Source organism: Carcharodon carcharias, chromosome 10 (genome assembly GCF_017639515.1).
Source record: "Carcharodon carcharias isolate sCarCar2 chromosome 10, sCarCar2.pri, whole genome shotgun sequence".
Lineage (NCBI taxonomy): Eukaryota > Metazoa > Chordata > Chondrichthyes > Lamniformes > Lamnidae > Carcharodon > Carcharodon carcharias.
Genome location: NC_054476.1, coordinates 40556028 through 40574848, shown reverse-complemented (window position 1 = coordinate 40574848; position 18821 = coordinate 40556028).

Below are 18821 nucleotides of genomic sequence, written 5' to 3'. Positions count from 1 at the left end.
GACTCTGAAATTGATTTTCCTCCATTCAAGTTGGATAATGAGGGGGTGCATGAAAATTTAAATGAAATATTGAGTTACCTTCCAAGCAAGTGTCAAAGTGATTTGGAAAAGCGATTGCAGTCACATAAACCTATTCATGGAAGTAAGTTGGGAAAGACACATTTCGCTACACATGATGTATGTATTAAAATATCATCTTCAATAAGGCAACATTCTTATAGGTTAAAGGCGGCAAAGATATCACAAGTACAAAAAGAAATTGATTTCATGCTTCAAAATGATATCATTGAATCTAGTTGCAGTAATTGGAGTTCGCCTATTTCACTGGTACCAAAACCGGATGGAACACAAAGACTGTGTGTGGACTATCGAAAGGTGAATGTGGTGACAAAAGTGGATTCATATCCCATATCACGGTTGGAAAATTGCATTGAGAAAATGGGACAATTGAAATTTATCACGAAGATTGACTTGCTAAAAGGATATTGGCAGTTATTGTTGTCGGGGAGAGTTAAGGAGATATCAGCTTTTGTAATGCCAAGTGGACTATATCAGCTTAAAGTCATGCCATTTGGTATGAAGGATGCATCTGCGACATTTGAAAGACCGACAAAGTAATTGTAGGTCTAAGCGATTGTGCTGTTTATATTGATGATCTAATTGTTTTCAGTCAGACGTCGGAGGAACATTTACAGCATCTGGAATAATTATTTACTCGACTACAAGAAGCTAATTTGGTGATGAAATTGGCTAAAAGTTAATTTGCAAAAGTGTAAGTTACGTATCTGGACCATACGATTGGACGTGGTAAGGTGGCTCCAAGAGATGCGAAAGTCAAGGCTATCATGGATTTCCAAGTGCCTACAACAAAATAAGGAGTTCTGAGATTTCTGGGTATGAGTGGATTTTTCTGGAAATTTGTACCAAATTTTAGCCGAGTGGTTGCTCCACTGACTGAACTATTAAAAAGGAACAAGAAGTTTCAGTGTCAAAAGTTATTCGATAGTTTGAAAACTGTATTAACTATGACACCAGTTTTGGTAGTACCCAATTATGCCAAGCAATTCAAGTTGGCCATTGAAGCAAGTGATATTGGCATTGTGGCTATACTGTTACAAGAAGATGACACTAGAATTGAAAAACCGATAGCATATTTTTCGCGGAAGCTGAATGTACAACAGAGAAAATATTGAATGATCGAAAGAGAGACTTTGGGTTTGGTGTTAGCATTGCAGCATTTTGAAACTTGTGTTGCAAAAAAATTCATTAGACACAATTGTTTATACAGACCATAATCCTTTGAATTTTTCGGACAAATTTTGAAACAAAAGTACAAGACTTTTCAGATGGAATCTATTATTACAACCATTTAATTTGCAGATTATGCATTTTGCTGGAAGAGAAAATCTGTTTGCAGATGTATCATCAAGAGTTTGATGCTTAAAGGAAAATTAGACATTTTTTAAAACCTAGACACTGAACTGGAGTGATTTCTGTTGATACCAAGGACTTATATAAGTATATATATTGTTATGTTAATGCATGCATCTGGTAATGTAATAGTGTAATAAGTATAGGAGATCATATGAGATGGATTATTAAAAATGAAGTTGCCTTTTAGAATTATGATGGTTTATTTTTTGATAGGAAGGGGGATGTCATGAAGCTATTAATGTATATAATGTTATGGGAATTTTTTTTTTAATAGAGGTTTAGTCTGTGGGTGTGTCTTAATTGGACAAAAGCCAGCTAGTCTTGGTGCTTTGATGTATAGTAATTTTGAGATGTAAACAGAGAGGTAAAGAGGACATTTGCATTTTGTTGAAAAGAGCATTCATGAAGTGGAGTGAGATCTTGCACCTAACTAGCAGACACCAAGCAATGTTTATATTACTAATAAAATTGGTACTATGAAAGGGGTTTAATCATTAGAAGAGTTGGAGTTCAAAGGGGCTGGTGATACAATGAGAATTTACATTCAAAGAGATGTGCTGGGTATAACAGAAGGCAGTTTTGTGTGTGCAGAGCAGAGGCATGTAACATTAAAACAACTGCCAGCCTACAACTGTCTGCAAAGGAATCTAAGTGAAAGGAACCTCATTTTGAATTTGTAAGGTGAAAATGTTTTGCCTGGTGTCTGCTTAAAGTCTATGGATTGTTGTTGCCTTAGTGGAGATTGGTTTGAGAATTTGTTAAAAAGTTATAATCGTAGTAATTTGTCGCCATGTGTATTTGTTTAACTTGTGTAACTTAATAAATGTTTCAGGTAGCTTGATATAAAAACCTCTTGAGAACTGGTGGTCTTATTCCTGAATTTAGAGCTGCAACTCAAAACATATCACTTAAAAATATAGGTTATGACATCGTTTAAAGTTTCCCTCTGGGATTTTAAGTATCAGCCTTTACCAACTGCTGTGCCATAATAATATGTATATAAGTCATTAAAGGCGGCAGGACAGACACAGAGAGCTGTTTCTATAGCATACAGTATTCTAGGCTTCATTAATAGGGGCGTAGAACACAAGAGCAGGGAGATTACATAAGACACTGGTTAGACCTCAGCTGGAGTATTGTGTATAGTTTTGAGTGCACACTATAGGAAGGATTTGTATGCTTTGGAGAGAGTGCAGAAGAGGTTTACAAGAATGGTTCCAGGGATGAGACACTTCATTTATGAGGAAAGATTGGGCAAGCTGGGACTGTTTTCCTTGGAGAGGAGAAGGCTGAGAGGAGACTTGTCAGAAGTTTTCAAAATAATGAGGGGTCTGGACAGTGTAGATAGGGAGAAAATGTTCCCACTCGTAAACGGATCGAGAACCAGAGAGCACAGTTTGTTTTGCAAAAGAAGCAAATTTGAGGTGGGAAAAATCTTTTCCACACAGCGTGTAGTTCGGGTTTGGAATGCACTGCCTAGAAATGTGGTGGAGGCATGTCCAAATGAGGCATTCAAGGGGGCATTGGGTAGAAACAATGGGTAAAATTTTTCGCTCGGCGGACGGGTGCACACCTGACCTGACCGAGTATAAAATGACGCATGATGATGTCGGTCGTGCGTCCTGAGGTCATTGTGCACTTGCGCGATATTTTGGACCACTGACAATTAAAATGCTTGTTAAGGCCATTAAAAAGTTAATTAAAAGAATACTTTTGCTGCCCATCCAACCTAGGATTGGTGGGCAGGTGAAAAAGCCAAGTGGCCTTTGCACTTTTTTGGAAACCACATCCAGGGCCGGGATGAGATTTTCAAAAGCAAATAAAAATGAAATAAAAACTTTAATTTTTCATTGATAACATGCCCCTGCTCATGTGACAGAGTCACATGTGGGGACACATTCCATTACATTTTTATTTTTTAAGTTATTTTTTCCATATCTCTTCATCTCCCTGAGGCAGCTCTGTGCCTCAGGGAGATTATGAAGCATGCACTCAAGCGCATACATGAAGGTTGTGCTCACCCGGCTTGCACTCCTCCCTGCCACCTTGTGCCTGAACAGGCAGCGATAAGCGTTGTCACTTGCGTTTCACGCTGGGCGGGCCTTAATTGGCCCGCCAGCATGAAATTGTGGTCAGGTGGCAATTGCAGGTTGCTTCCCGACTGCCCCTGCCCAACATGGGTAAAATTCTGCCCAATGTGCAGGGTTACGGGGAAAAGGCAGGAGATTGGCTCTATGTTAAAATGCTCAGAGAGCCAGTGCAGACACGATGGGCCGAATAGCCTCCTTCTACACCGTAACAATTCTGTGATTCTGTGAAGATGGTTGTGGTTGTTGGAGGCCAATAATCTCAGTCCCAGGACATCACTGCAGGAGCTCCTCAGGGTAGTGTCCTAGACCAACCATCTTCAAGTGATGCATCAATGACCTTCCTTCCATCATAAGGTTAGCAGTGGGGATGTTTGCTGATGATGCCACAATGTTCAACACCATTTGCGACTCCTTATATACTGAAGCAGTCCATGTCTAAGTGCAGCAAAACCTGGACAATGTCCAAGATTGGGCTGACTAGTGGCAAATAACATTCGTGCCACACAAGTGCCAGGCAATGACCATCTCCAACAAGAGAGAATCTAACCATCACCCCACAACATTTAATAGCATTACCATTGCTGAATGCCCCACTATAAATATCCTGGGGGTTACCATTGAGCTGAAATTGAACTGTTCTAGCCATATAAATACTATGGCTACAAGAGCTGTTCAGGGGCTAGGAATCTTGTAGCGAGTAACTCACCTCCTGACTCCCCAAAACCTGACCACCACCTACAAGGCTCAAGTCAGGAGTGTGATGGAATACTGTCCACTTGCTTGGGAGAGTGCAGCTCCCACAACATTCAAGAAGCTTGACACCATCCAGGACAAAGCAGCCCGCTTGATTTGCACCCTGTCCACAAACATTGACTACCTCCGCCACCAGCGAACAGTAACAGCAGTATGTACCATCTACAAGATGCACTGCAGGAACTCACCAAGCCTCCTTAGACAACATCTTCCAAATCCACGACCACTATCATCTGAGAGGGCATGAGCAGCAGACAATGGGAACACTACCACCTGGAAGTTCCCCTCCAAGCCACTCACCATCCTGACTTGGAAACACATTGCCCCATCCTTCACTGTTGCCGGGTCAAAATCCTGGAACTCCCTCCCTAACAGCACTGTGGGTGTACCTACACCACAGGGACTTCAGCAGTTCAAGAAGGCAGCTCACCACCACCTTCTCAAGGGCAATTAGCGATGGGCAATAAATGCAGGTCCAGCCAGCGACACTTATATCCCATGAGCGAATAAGAAAGATAAAGGTACTCAGGAAGTCAGGGCAGTCACCTCCCCATTCCCATTCGTCATCCTGCTTGAGGTCAACATTTTAGTTTATGTCATGCTGAGGGTCATTTCCTGGCCCCTTTTAAATACTTGCATAGATAAAGGGTACACAAGACACCATCCTACTCACTAGGGAATGTCAACATGGAAGCCTGAACCAAGTGACGCTGGCACTTCCAGGGCGTGTTTAGAAACTGCATTTCAGGAGAGAGAAAAGTGTTAGCTAATCTCATAAGATTTCAATACTATGCTGAAAATACCACTTTGTTAAAGGCCCCAATTTTTTACGAGTTTCAAATTTGAGCTCAGTATGCATGTTGAAAACTAGGTTTTTTTATAGATTGTTGCAACCTGTGTGCAAAAGCTAAGTTGACATTTCAGTCCAGTACGACAGGAGTCTTGTGCTGTCAGAGGTGGTGCCTGTCAGATGTGACATTGGGCAGAAGTTTTCCGTGGGTGTGTGGGGGCGGTCCCGAAATGCTGACGCGTAAAATGACCTGCGATGACATCGGGCTTGCAGCCCGACGTCATCGTGATATTTCGGAGGGCGGGCGAGCTATGAGTTCCGAAGTGTGCCTGTCATTAATTAATGGAACAGTTAAGACCCTTGAGGCAACAATTGACAGCGATTTTTCGCGGCCCTTGTGATTTTCAGTGCGTCACACGGGCGCAACGGGCAGGCGGGTAGGCCACATTTTCAAAAACCTCATCCACGGGTGGGCTAAGAGGGGTGAGTGGGCTTGCTAATGCGAGCAGTTATAACTTCAGTTTTTAAATTTACTTCTACTTGCTTGTGTGAACAGGACAACTTCAATTCTCTTCAGAGCTGCTTTGACAGACTTCATTTGAGGGCTCTGGAGGAATCAGAACACTTGGGGCCTTGCAGGTATCAGACAGCCTTCCCTTACCTTGGGAATGGGGATTGTGCTCTCTGCTGGAGGCACCTCCTCTGAGGAAGAAGAGAGGGTCAGAAGGGGGAGGAGGCCAGGAGTCCACATTCAGCCTCCAGGGGCGCCACCTTTGGAAGGACAGGTGCAGGTACAAAGGGCGCAGGGCCAACAGGAAGTGCAAGGCCGAAGGGGCCACAGAAGATGCCACTATCCTGCTGCCAGGGTTTACAGGCAACAATGCAGCTACCTCAATATGTCTGAGTTGCAGTGCCAAAGGAGGCTCCATCTCTCAAGGGAGACAGTGACCTCCATCTGTCAAATGATCAGCCCTGAGATCAGCTCCGACTGTGCGGGTGGACACCCCATGCTAGTGGCACTGAATGTCACAGTTGCCCTCAATTTCTATGCCTCCGGCTCTTTCCAGGTGTCAGTGGGTGATCTTTGTGGAGTCTCCCAGTCAGTTGTCCACAGTTGTTCCAAGCTGGTGACAGATACTTGCTCTGTTCAGGTGTGCATTGACTTTCATTTACTACCGCTTGGACGAGGCCAGTCTGGTAAAGTGAGCCAGAGGCTTTGCAGTGATTGCTAGGTTCCCCCACATCCAGGGTGCAATTGACTGCACACATGTGGCCATCAAGGCGCCAGCGGGTGAGCCAGGTGCCTTCGTCAACAGGAAGCGATTCCACTACATGAAATTGCAGATAGTGTGTGATCACAGGATGCAGATTCTACAAGTCTGTGCAAGGTACCCAGCAGCTCCCATGACACCTACATCCTCAGACACTGCCCAGCGTTGAGGCTCTTCAGTGCTCCAGCTCAGCTGGATGGATGGCTGCTGGGTGACAAGGGCTATCCCCTGAGAAGGTGGCTCATGATGCCTCTCCGCTATCCAAGAACAGAAGCTGAGCGGCACTACAACAGGAGCCACGCCACCACAACGGCTGTGGTGGAGAGAGCCATTGGTCTTCTCAAGATGCGCTTCCGATGCCTGGACCGCTCAGGCGGCACTTTCCAGTACCCCCCCAGGTCATGTGTCACTGATAGTAGTTGCATGTCCCGCTCTCCACAATCTGGCACTGGAAAGGGAGGAAGAAGATGTAGGCGCAGTTGCCCCGGCTGCAGACAATGCGTCCAGTATTGAGTCCAAGGTTGAGCATGCTCAGGAGAGTTCTGAGGGGTTAGTCGCTGACCTGGGCAACCTCCAGGGAGGCAGGGACACCTGGGAGAGTTTGATCCAATGCTCCTTCAAATAGCCTACCAAAGATGAACCTCCAATACATGCCAGTTCTGCAAGCTCCATACTCAATACCTGAGAGCAACATTTGCCTGGTCAGGAACATTAACTATGTGCCTTGTCAATAAAGCTCAGTGACAAACAAGTCACTCATAACATCATGGATTTCCCTTCACCTGCAGAACTAATGAAGCACCCAGAGGTTTGTTGAGAACCAAAACATTTAATGATTGCCAACTTGCATACAGAAATCAAAGTCCATTAAAAGGTGTTGAATAGCACACCTACTTAAAAACAACTGAAAAAGAAAACCACCAGTGACAAGCCCGTGGTGTGTCTAAGGTAATTAACGTTTACATTTGTGGGTGCTACGTCTAGGTGCTACCCCCTCTCTGGCACCAGCATTGGAGACAGCCTGCTCACTCTGCTGTCCTGTTGGCCTTGATGACCTTGGCGGGGCATCATCTGGCCCATGAAGCCTGTGCCGGCCCCAACTGGAAGGGAGCGGTCAGTGGCATGGCTGGCATCTCCCCACTCGCCGCAGCCTCATCAGATCACTGGCAGAGGGACGGAGAAGCTGCTGCAGTCATCTGGAGCATCCTGAGAGGACCCTGCAGAGATGACAGGCAGCTCATGCACCAATGTGAAGTTGCTTTGGACCTCCTTGCTCACCATTGATGGACGGGCACCTAGCTGGGACACTGGTGCTCAATCCATCTACCACACTGACACTGACCACTTGAGGTCAATGCTGCTGTGAGGACTTGCAGGTCCGAGTGCATCCCCTGGAAGCCCTAATTATTCTCCTGGAGGAGCTTCTCAGGCACGTTTTGTTAAGTGGTGGGGGGCTCCTGTCCATTAGCACAAGGAGCTCATGGCGTACTGCCACCTCCTCAAGGAGGGCAGCGAGGCCCTCATCCGAAAACTTCAGGGCAGACTGCCCCGCCAACCTGCCCTCTGGCCTGGCCTGCTCTCCGGGAATGCTATCTGACATCCTCCTGTGTCAAAGAAAAACAGAAATACCTGGAAAAACTCAGCAGGTTTGGCAGCATCGGCGAAGAAGAACAAAGTTGACGTTTCGAGTCCTCATGACCCTTCAACAGAACTAAGTAGAAATAGGAAAGGGGTGAAATATAAGCTGGTTTAAGGGGGGTGGGGGTGGGGGAAGGGTTGTTGGGACAAGCAAGCAGTGATAGGAGGAGATAACCAAAAGATGTCACTGACAAAAGAACAAAGAGGTGTTGAAGGTGGTGATATTATCTAAAAGAATGTGCTATTTAAGAATGGATAGCAGGACAAGCAAGGTAGCTCTAGTGGGGTTGGGGTGAAATAAACCATGGGTAGAATACATTTAAAAATAATGGAAATAGGTGGGAAAAGAAACATCTATATAAATTATTGGAAAAAAACAAAAAGAAGGGGGAAGAAATGGAAAGGGGGTGGGGATGGAGGAGGGAGTTCAAGATCTAAAGTTGTTGAACTCAATATTCGGTCCAGAAGGCTGTAAAGTGCCTAGTCGGAAGATGAGGTGTTGTTCCTCCAGTTTGCATTGAGCTTCACTGGAACAATGCAGCAAGCCAAGGACAGACATGTGGGCAAGAGAGCAGGGTGGAGTGTTAAAATGGCAAGCGACAGGGAGGTCTGGGTCATTCTTGCAGACAGACTGAAGGTGTTCTGCAAAGCAGTCCCCCAGTCTGCGTTTGGTCTCTCCAATGTAGAGGAAACCACATTGGGAGCAACGAATGCAGTAGACTAAGTTGGGGGAAATGCAAGTGAAATGCAGCTTCACTTGACAGGAGTGTTTGGGCCCTTGGACGGTGAGGAGAGAGGAAGTGAAGGGGCAGGTGTTGCATATTTTGCGTTTGCATGGGGAGGTACCATAGGTGGGGGTTGAGGAGTAGGGGGTGATGGAGGAGTGGACCAGGGTGTCACAGAGGGAACGATCCCTATGTAATGCCGACAGGGGGGGTGAAGGGAAGATGTGTTTTGTGATGGCATCATGCTGGAGTTGGCAGAAATGGCGGAGAATGATCCTTTGAATGCGGAGGCTGGTGGGGTGATAAGTGAGGACAAGGGGGACCCTATCATGTTTGTGGGAGGGAGGAGAAGGCCCGGGAGATCGGCCAGACATGGTTGAGGGCCCTGTCAACTACCATGGGTGGAAAACCTCGGTTAAGGATGAAGGAGGACATGTCAGAGGAACTGTTTTTGAAGGTAGCATCATCAGATCAGATGCGATGGAGGCGAAGGAACTGAGAGAATGGGATGGAGTCCTTACAGGAAGCGGGGTGGGAGGAGCTGTAGTCGAGGTAGCTATCGTAGGCTTGTAATGGATATTGGTGGACAGTCTTGGTGGATATTGGTGAACCCACCCAGGATTACAGGTATCTCTGAGACATAAAATGTTTCTTGGACTGCTGTTCCCATCGTATTCTGAGATCCACACTCAGTGCCATGCGCCGCCATATGAACACACTCGACCTCTCCCTCCAACAGCACCGCCGTACCCTTTTTCAAAGCTGCGCGTGCCCCTAGTTTCATTTTATTCTTTGTCTCATCCGATGCCTCAGCAAGAAACTTTTTTTCTTTTTCTTAAGTGCTAAGGAACGCAAGCTCCAACAACTCATCGACACCAACACCCATCTAGGATCCTCCATCCCTGCCTGTCCCTCCGTCCCCACCCTTTCTTCCAGTCCCAACCCCAGCCGTGTATTCACTATACCCCCTGACCTTCCCCTCTCCGACGCTGAACATTCAGTGCTCAGCAAAGGACTTAGTTTATACCCTTACGCCCTCATCTCAATGAATTTCGGGCTCGGCATGATGCTGAACTTTTCTTCCGCTGCCTTCGTTTCTGTGCTCACTTCTTTGGGCAGGAGTACTCCCCCCAAAGTTCAACGGATCCTTTTACTCACATCCAATATTCTTCCTCCACCTGGACCCCTCCCTTGGGATTCTTACCTTCTCTTGATCTTTTCATTGAGAACTGTCGGCGTGACATTAGTCGTCTCAATTTCTCTGCTCCTGTCACCCATTCTAACCTGTCTCTCTCTGAACTTACTGCACTCTGTTCTCTCAGGTCCAACCCTAACATTGTCATCAAACCCGCTGACAAGGATGATGCTGTTGTTGTCTGGCGCACTGACCTCTACCTTGCAGAGGCTGAGCGTCAACTCGCAGACACTTCCTCCTCCCTCTCCCTGGTCCACTCCTCCATCAACCCCTACTCCTCAACCCCCACCTATGGCACCTCCCCATGCAAACGCAAAATATGCCCCTTCACTTCCTCTCTCCTCACCGTCCAAGGGCCCAAACACTCCTTTCAAGTGAAGTTGCAATTCACTTGCATTTCCCCCAACTTAGTCTACTGCATTCGTTGCTCCCAATGTGGTTTCCTCTACATTGGAGAGACCAAACGTAAACTGGGCGACCGCTTTGCAGAACACCTTCGGTCTGTCTGCAAAAATGACCCAGACCTCCCTGTCGCTTGCCATTTTAACACTCCACCCTGCTCTATTGCCCACATGTCTGTCCTTGGCTTGCTGCATTGTTCCAGTGAAGCTCAACACAAACTGGAGGAACAGCACCTCATCTTCCGACTAGGCACTTTACAGTCTTCCGGACTGAATATTGAATTCAACAACTTTAGATCTTGAACTCCCTCCTCCATCCCCACCCCCTTTCCGTTTCTTCCCCCTTCCTTTTATTTTTTTCCAATAATTTATATAGATTTTTCTTTTCCCACCTATTTCCATTATTTTTAAATGTATTCCACCCATGGTTTATTTCACCCCACCCCCACTAAAGCTATCTTGCTTGTCTTGCTATCCATTCTTAAATAGCACATTCTTTTAGATAATATCACCACCTTCAACACCTCTTTGTTCTTTTGTCAGTGACATCTTTTGGTTATCTCCTCCTATCACTGCTTGCTTGTCTCAACAACCCTTCCCCCCACCTCCCCTTAAAACAGCTTATATTTCACCCCTTTCCTATTTCTACTTAGTTGTGTTGAAGGATTGTGAGGACTCGAAACATCAACTTTGCTCTTCTCCGCCGATCCTGCCAAACCTGCTGAGTTTTTCCAGGTAATTCTGTTTTTGTTTTGGATTTCCAGCATCTGCAGTTTTTTGTTTTTATCCTCCTGTGTGACATTGGTGGCAGCTTTTAGAAGGCTGCCTGTGTCATTTATGAATAGGCCGCCAGGTCGCCATTGGACTCCTGCCGCTGCCCACCCCTTCCCGCTGATCTCAGGAGCTGCGATTCAGGCTGGGTGGGCATTAATTGGCCCGCCCACGTAAAAAGGTGGCGCGAAGCTGATCGCAGGTGGCGGTCAGCTCCGCACCCGCTTGTGCCCAGCCCACCCACCCGCCATAAGTAAAACCCTGGCCATTAAATTAATGGCCTGCCTGTTCAGCTGGATTTAAAATATCCCACGGCACTATTTGAACAAGAGGAGGGAATTCTCCTGGTACCCTGGTTAACAATCACTTTCAACAACCTAGACAGACTGACTGAACTTTTGCTACATTGTTGTCTGTGGGAGCCTGCTTTGTGTACTGCTTTTGCTGCATAATAACAGTAACTACATTACAAAAAATAATTGAGTTGATGTTTCGAGTCCTCATGACCCTTCGACAGAACTTGAGTTCGAGTCCAAGAAAGAGTTGAAATATAAGCTGGTTTAAGGTGTGTGTGTGGGGGGCGGAGAGATAGAGAGAGAAAGAGGTGTCGGGGGGAGGGTGGTGTGGTTGTAGGGACAAACAAGCAGTGATAGAAGCAGATCATCAAAAGATGTCAACGACAATAGTACAATAGAACACATAGGTGTTAAAGTTAAAGTTGGTGATATTATCTAAACGAATGTGCTAATTAAGAATGGATGGTAGGGCACTCAAGGTATAGCTCTAGTGGGGGGTTTTTTTATATAATGGAAATAGGTGGGAAAAGAAAAATCTTTATAATTTATTGGAAAAAAAAGGAAGGGGGAAACAGAAAGGGGGTGGGGATGGGGGAGGGAGCTCACGACCTAAAGTTGTTGAATTCAATATTCAGTCCGGAAGGCTGTAAAGTCCCTAGTCGGAAGATGAGGTGTTGTTCCTCCAGTTTACGTTGGGCTTCACTGGAACAATGCAGCAAGCCAAGGACAGACATGTGGGCAAGAGAGCAGGGTGGAGTGTTAAAATGGCAAGCGACAGGGAGGTTTGGGTCATTCTTGCGGACAGACCGCAGGTGTTCTGCAAAGCGGTCGCCCAGTTTACGTTTGGTCTCTCCAATATAGAGGAGACCACATTGGGAGCAACAAATGCAATAGACTAAGTTGGGGGAAATGCAAGTGAAATGCTGCTTCACTTGAAAGGAGTGTTTGGGTCATTGGACGGTGAGGAGAGAGGAAGTGAAGGGGCAGGTGTTGCATCTTTTGTGTGGGTATGGGGTGGTGCCATAGGAGGGGGTTGAGGAGTAGGGGGTGATGGAGGAGTGGACCAGGGTGTCCCGGAGGGAGCGATCCCTACGGAATGCCAATAAGGGGGGTGAAGGGAAAATGTGTTTGGTCGTGGCATCATGCTGGAGTTGGCGGAAATGGCGGAGAATGATCCTTTGAATGCGGAGGCTGGTGGGGTGATAAGTGAGGACAAGGGGGACCCTATCATGTTTGTGGGAGGGAGGAGAAGGCGTGAGGGCGGATGCGCGGGAGATGGGCCGGACACGGTTGAGGGCCCTGTCAACGACCGTGGGTGGAAAACCTCGGTTAAGGAAGAAGGAGGACATGTCAGAGGAACTGTTTTTGAATGTAGCATCATCGGAACAGATGCGACGGAGGCGAAGGAACTGAGAGAATGGGATGGAGTCCTTACAGGAAGCGGGGTGTGAGGAGCTGTAGTCGAGATAGCTGTGGGAGTCGGTGGGTTTGTAATGGATATTGGTGGACAGTCTATCACCAGAGATTGAGACAGAGAGGTCAAGGAAGGGAAGGGAAATGTCAGAGATGGACCACGTGAAAATGATGGAGGGGTGGAGATTGGAAGCAAAATTAATAAATTTTTCCAAGTCCCGACGAGAGCATGAAGCGGCACCGAAGTAATCATCGATGTACCGGAGAAAGAGTTGTGGAAGGGGGCCGGAGTAGGACTGGAACAAGGAATGTTCCACATACCCCATAAAGAGACAGGCATAGCTGGGGCCCATGCGGGTACCCATAGCCACACCTTTTATTTGGAGGAAGTGAGAGGAGTTGAAGGAGAAATTGTTCAGCGTGAGAACAAGTTCAGCCAGACGGAGGAGAGTAGTGGTGGATGGGGATTGTTCGGGCCTCTGTTCGAGGAAGAAGCTAAGGGCCCTTAGACCATCCTGGTGGGGGATGGAGGTGTAGAGGGATATGTCTCCTCTACATTGTCTCCTCTACATTGGAGAGACCAAATGTAAACTGGACGACCGCTTTGCAGAACACCTGCGGTCTGTCCGCAAGAATGACCCAAACCTCCCTGTCGCTTGCCATTTTAACACTCCACCCTGCTCTCTTGCCCACATGTCTGTCCTTGGCTTGCTGCATTGTTCCAGTGAAGCCCAACGTGAACTGGAGGAACAACACCTCATCTTCCGACTAGGGACTTTACAGCCTTCCGGACTGAATATTGAATTCAACAACTTTAGGTCGTGAGCTCCCTCCCCCATCCCCACCCCCTTTCTGTTTCCCCCTTCCTTTTTTTTCCAATAAATTATAAAGATTTTTCTTTTCCCACCTATTTCCATTATATAAAAAAACCCCCCACTAGAGCTATACCTTGAGTGCCCTACCATCCATTCTTAATTAGCACATTCGTTTAGATAATATCACCAACTTTAACTTTAACACCTATGTGTTCTATTGTACTATTGTCGTTGACATCTTTTGATGATCTGCTTCTATCACTGCTTGTTTGTCCCTACAACCACACCACCCCCCCACCTCTCTCTCTCTCTATCTCTCCGCCCCCCACACACACACCTTAAACCAGCTTATATTTCAACTCTTTCTTGGACTCGAACTCAAGTTCTGTCGAAGGGTCATGAGGACTCGAAACGTCAACTCTTTTCTTCTCCGCCGATGCTGCCAGATCTGCTGAGTTTTTCCAGGTAATTCTGTTTTTGTTTTGGATTTCCAGCATCCGCAGTTTTTATGTTTTTAACAAAACATAATTCATTGGCTGTGGAACACTGAGACATTCTAGAGACATGAAAGGTGTCATGATTTATTGATTTTCATTTGTCAGGAGTTATGTGTCAGCTGAGGCTCAGTGGTTTGCCTGCTTGTCTCTGGATCACTAGGTTCAAGACCTACTCCAGTGCTTGAGCACAAAAATCATTGCAGTGCTGAGGGAGTGCTGCATTGCTGGAGGTGTTAGATAGAAACAGAAGAATAGTAGCAGGACTAGGTCATTTGGCCCTTCGAGCCTGCTCCACCATTCAATCTGATCACGGCTGATCCTCTATCTCAATGCCATACTCCTGCTCTCTCCCCATACCGCTTGATGCCTTTAGAGTCTAGAAATTTATCTATTTCCTTCTTAAGTATATTCAGTAACTTGGCCTCTATAGCCCTCTGTGGTAGAGAATTCCATAGTTTCACCACCCTCTGAGTGAAGAAGATTTTCCTCATCTCAGCCCTAAATGGCCTACCCCATATCCTGAGATTGTGATCCCTTGTTCTAGACCCCCCCAGCCAGAGGAAACATCATCCATGCATCCAGTCTGTCCAGCCCTGTCAGAATTTTATATGTTTCAATGAGATCTCCTCTCATTCTTCTAAACTCCAGTGAACACAGGCCTAGTCAACTCAATCTTTCCTTCTATGACAATTCTGCCATCCCAGGAATCAGTCTGGTGAACCTTCGCTGCACTCCCTCGATGGCAAATATACCCTTTCTTAGGTAAGGAGACCAAAACTGTACACAATACTCCAGGTGTGCTCTCACCAATGCCCTGTCTAGCTGAAGTAAGACATCCTTATACCTGTACCCAAGTCCTCTCACAGTGAAGGCAAATGGTACATTAGCCTTCTTAACTGCTTGCTGCACCTGCATGCTTGCTTTCAGTGACACTCAGGTCCCTTTGTACAACAACATTTCTCAATCTATCACCACTTAAATAGTACTCTGCCATTCTGTTTATCCTACCAAACTGGATAACTTCACACTTACCTATATTATCCTCTATTTTAAATGGTTGACCCCTTATTTTTAAACAGTGACCCCCTAGTTCTAGATTATTCCACAGGAGGAAATATCCTCTCCACATCCACCCTGTCAAGACCCCTCAGGATCTTATATGTTTCAATCATGTTGCCTCTTACTCTTCTAAACTTCAGTAGATACAAGCCTAGTCTGTCCAACCTTTCCTTGTAAGACAACCCGCCCATTCCAGATATTAGTCTGGTAAACCTTCTCTGAACTCCTCCCAATGCATTTATGTCCTTCCTTAAATAAGGTGACCAGTACTGTACATAGTACTCCAAATGTGGTCTCACAAGTGCCCTGTACAACTGAAGCATAACCTCTCTACTTTTGTATTCAATTCTCCTTGCAGTAAATGATAACATTCTATTAGCTTTCCTAATTACTTGCTGCATTGCCTTTTGTGATTCATGCACTAGGACACCCAGATCCCTCTGCACCTCAGAGTTCTGCAATCTCTCACCATTTAGATAATATGCCTCTTTATTATTCCTGCCAAAATGGACAATTTCACATTTTCTCACATTATATTCCATCTGCCAGATCTTTGTCCACTCACATAACCTATCTATATCTTTTTGTACCCTCCTTATGTCCTCTTCACAACTTACTTTCTTACCTATCTTTGTGTTAGCAGCCAATTTGGCAACCATCCCTTCAATCTCTTCATCCAATTCATTCATATAAATTGCAAACAGTTGAGGTCCCAGCACTGATCCCTGTGGTACACCACTCATTACGTCTTGCCAACCTGAAAAAGACCCATTTATGCCTACTCCTTGCTTCCTGTTAGCCAGCTAATCTTCTATCCATGCCAATATGTTACCTCCTATACCATGAGCTTTTATTCTCCACAATAACATTTGATAAGGTACTCTATCAAATGCCTTCAGGCTGTATAAAGTAAGAATTATATCACCTGTGCCTTGATGGATAGAATTTGTGCTCATTTGGTAGGAATCTTAAAGGAAACTTTCATCCACCTCTCTATCTTCCTCTGTTGGGCTAAGCCTTCCTGGAGTTTCCTCTGTTTGTTGGCCCTTGGCTGTACCCTGCCCAGAGTTTCTCCTTTTCAACTCCTGATCCTCTTTTCTGCTGAGGCCTTTGCAAAGTGTGGGATGATCAATGAGTCATCAAGCATCTTCCAGACAAAGAAAGAGAGTCAAGCCAGCCTTATCTCCATCTTTAGAGTGGAGGGCATTGTTGAGCATTTCTCAAGATGATAATCATTGGCCTAGGAAAATGGGAAGGGACTCTTTTCCCATCTAATTTCATTATGCATTTTTTGAGACTTGAGCCAGCAACTTTGGGCTCACTATCTCACATTCCTGGTTTGATTTCGGTCTATTATCTCATATCTGCTTGATCCTGGGCTAATAAAATTGTTGGGGACCATAAAGTTCTTAAGGACTCTAACTGTCTGCCAAGACAGTTTCTTATCTTGTGGCAGTTGAGTAACTCGTTAGTGTGGCTGCAGTAACTGCTCCAATGCTAGTAGCAATTTCACATTTTGATAATTGTATTTACGTCAGGATGCTTCATTTACCTAACAGCTTTGTAAAGCTTGACAGTTTTTAGGTTATATAGTGTCAAACACCCTTGTTCAGGTTAATTACTGTATACTTGTTTGAGTAATACAAAAAAATGATCCTATAAAGATATTAAAGGTTACATATTTAGAAGTACACATGCTGCAATGAATCAAGATACATGCAAGGTTATAAATATGCCTCCTATCTTTTACTAGTCATCAGTTTAGTTAGGTGATATGTTTAATCAATACAAAAGCAACCACGCAAAATATTCGAATAAAAATTCAACATGTGACTGAATATTTCAATATTACAGGTTGATATTGTGTGTAGTTCTATCCAAAAAAGCTTATTTTGTCGTGAAAAATTGAATTGTAATTGTAAGAAAGGATGTGGAATTCCTACATGCTTTGATAATAAATAATTGATAATTCGATTGGCTATTGTCGCTTTCCGTATCGGAACAACACAAGTGAGCTCAGGCTACCCAATGGAAGCTGACCATTGCCTTGAGTAGAAAATATTAGAAAATTGCAAACAGTATCAGCAGCATTTGAAAGAAAATAAATTATCTTAGAACAATCCATTCTGAAAATATGCAATAAAACAATTTCTTTTCAATACTTCATAACGAATATGTCTGAATATGTACTGATTTTATTGTAATGTATATTGCTGAGGCTTTGTAAGCTGTGACCAAAAATGCAGATAGGGGAGAAATATAGGCTGTGTTTTGAGTTATTTTCAAAAAATGGAAACACAGTCGGTAGTGTGCATGTTATCCAGCTATAAAGAGGATTCCAGGCCTTTAAGTTCTGAATCAGCCTCTCATTTCCCATCCTGAGAGGGTGAGCCCTCAAACTCAAGTGTTTGTGACTTTTCATTATTTCATGTTAATAAGACTGACAAGTGGGTTTTTGTACTAATAGTGAAGCACTTCACATAACACTCGAATTCTGGTCCAGCTCATGGCTGATTGAAACAACCATGTTAACTGTCCACATGCACAGTTCAACTAGGTAGGTTCCCCAGAGATAAAAACAAAAAACTGCGGATGCTGGAAATCCAAAACAAAAACAGAATTACCTGGAAAAACTCAGCAGGTCTGGCAGCATCGGCGGAGAAGAAAAGAGTTGACGTTTCAAGTCCTCATGACCATTCAACAGAACTAGGTGAATCCAAGGAGAGGGGTCAAATATAAGCTGGTTTAAGGTGTGGAGGGAGGGGGGCGGGGGGGAGGAGGTGGGGTGTTGGGTTGGGGGAGAGAAGTGGAGGGGGGTGGGGGGTGGTTGTAGGGACAAGCAAGCAGTGATAGGAGCAGATAATCAAAAGATGTCACTGACAAAAGAACAAAAGAACACAGAGGTGTTGAAGTTGGTGATATTATCTAAACAAATGTGCTAATTAAGAATGGATAGTAGGGCACTCTAGGCATAGCTCTAGTGGGGGTTGGGGGGCATAAAAGATTTAAAAATAATGGAAATAGGTGGGAAAAGAAAAATCTATATAAGTTATTGTAAAAAACAAAAGGAAGGGGGAAGAAACAGAAAGGGGGTGGGATGCAGGAAGGAGCTCAAGACCTAAAGTTGTTGAATTCAATATTCAGTCCGGAAGGCTGTAAAGTGCCTAGTCGGAAGATGAGGTGCTGTTCCTCCAGTTTGCATTGGGCTTCACTAGAACAATGCAGCAAGCCAAGGACAGACATATGGGCAAGAGAGCATGGTGGAGTGTTAAAGTGGCAAGTGACAGGGAGGTTTGGGTCATTCTTGTGGACAGCCTACAGGTGTTCTGCAAAGCGGTCGCCCAGTTTACGTTTGGTCTCTCCAATGTAGAGGAGACCGCATTGGGAGCAACGAATGCAGTAGACTAAGTTGGGGAAAATGCAAGTGAAATGCTGTTTTACTTGAAAGGAGTGTTTGGACCCTTGGACGGTGAAGAGAGAGGAAGTGAAGGGGCAGGTGTTGCATCTTTTGCGTGGGCATGGAGAGGTCCATAGGTGGGGGTTGAGGAGTAGGGGGTGATGGAGGAGTGGACCAGGTTGGACGGAGGGAACGATCCCTATGTAATGCCGCCAGGGGGGTGAAGGGAAGATGTGTTTGGTGGTGGCATCATGCTGGAGTTGGCAGAAATGGCAG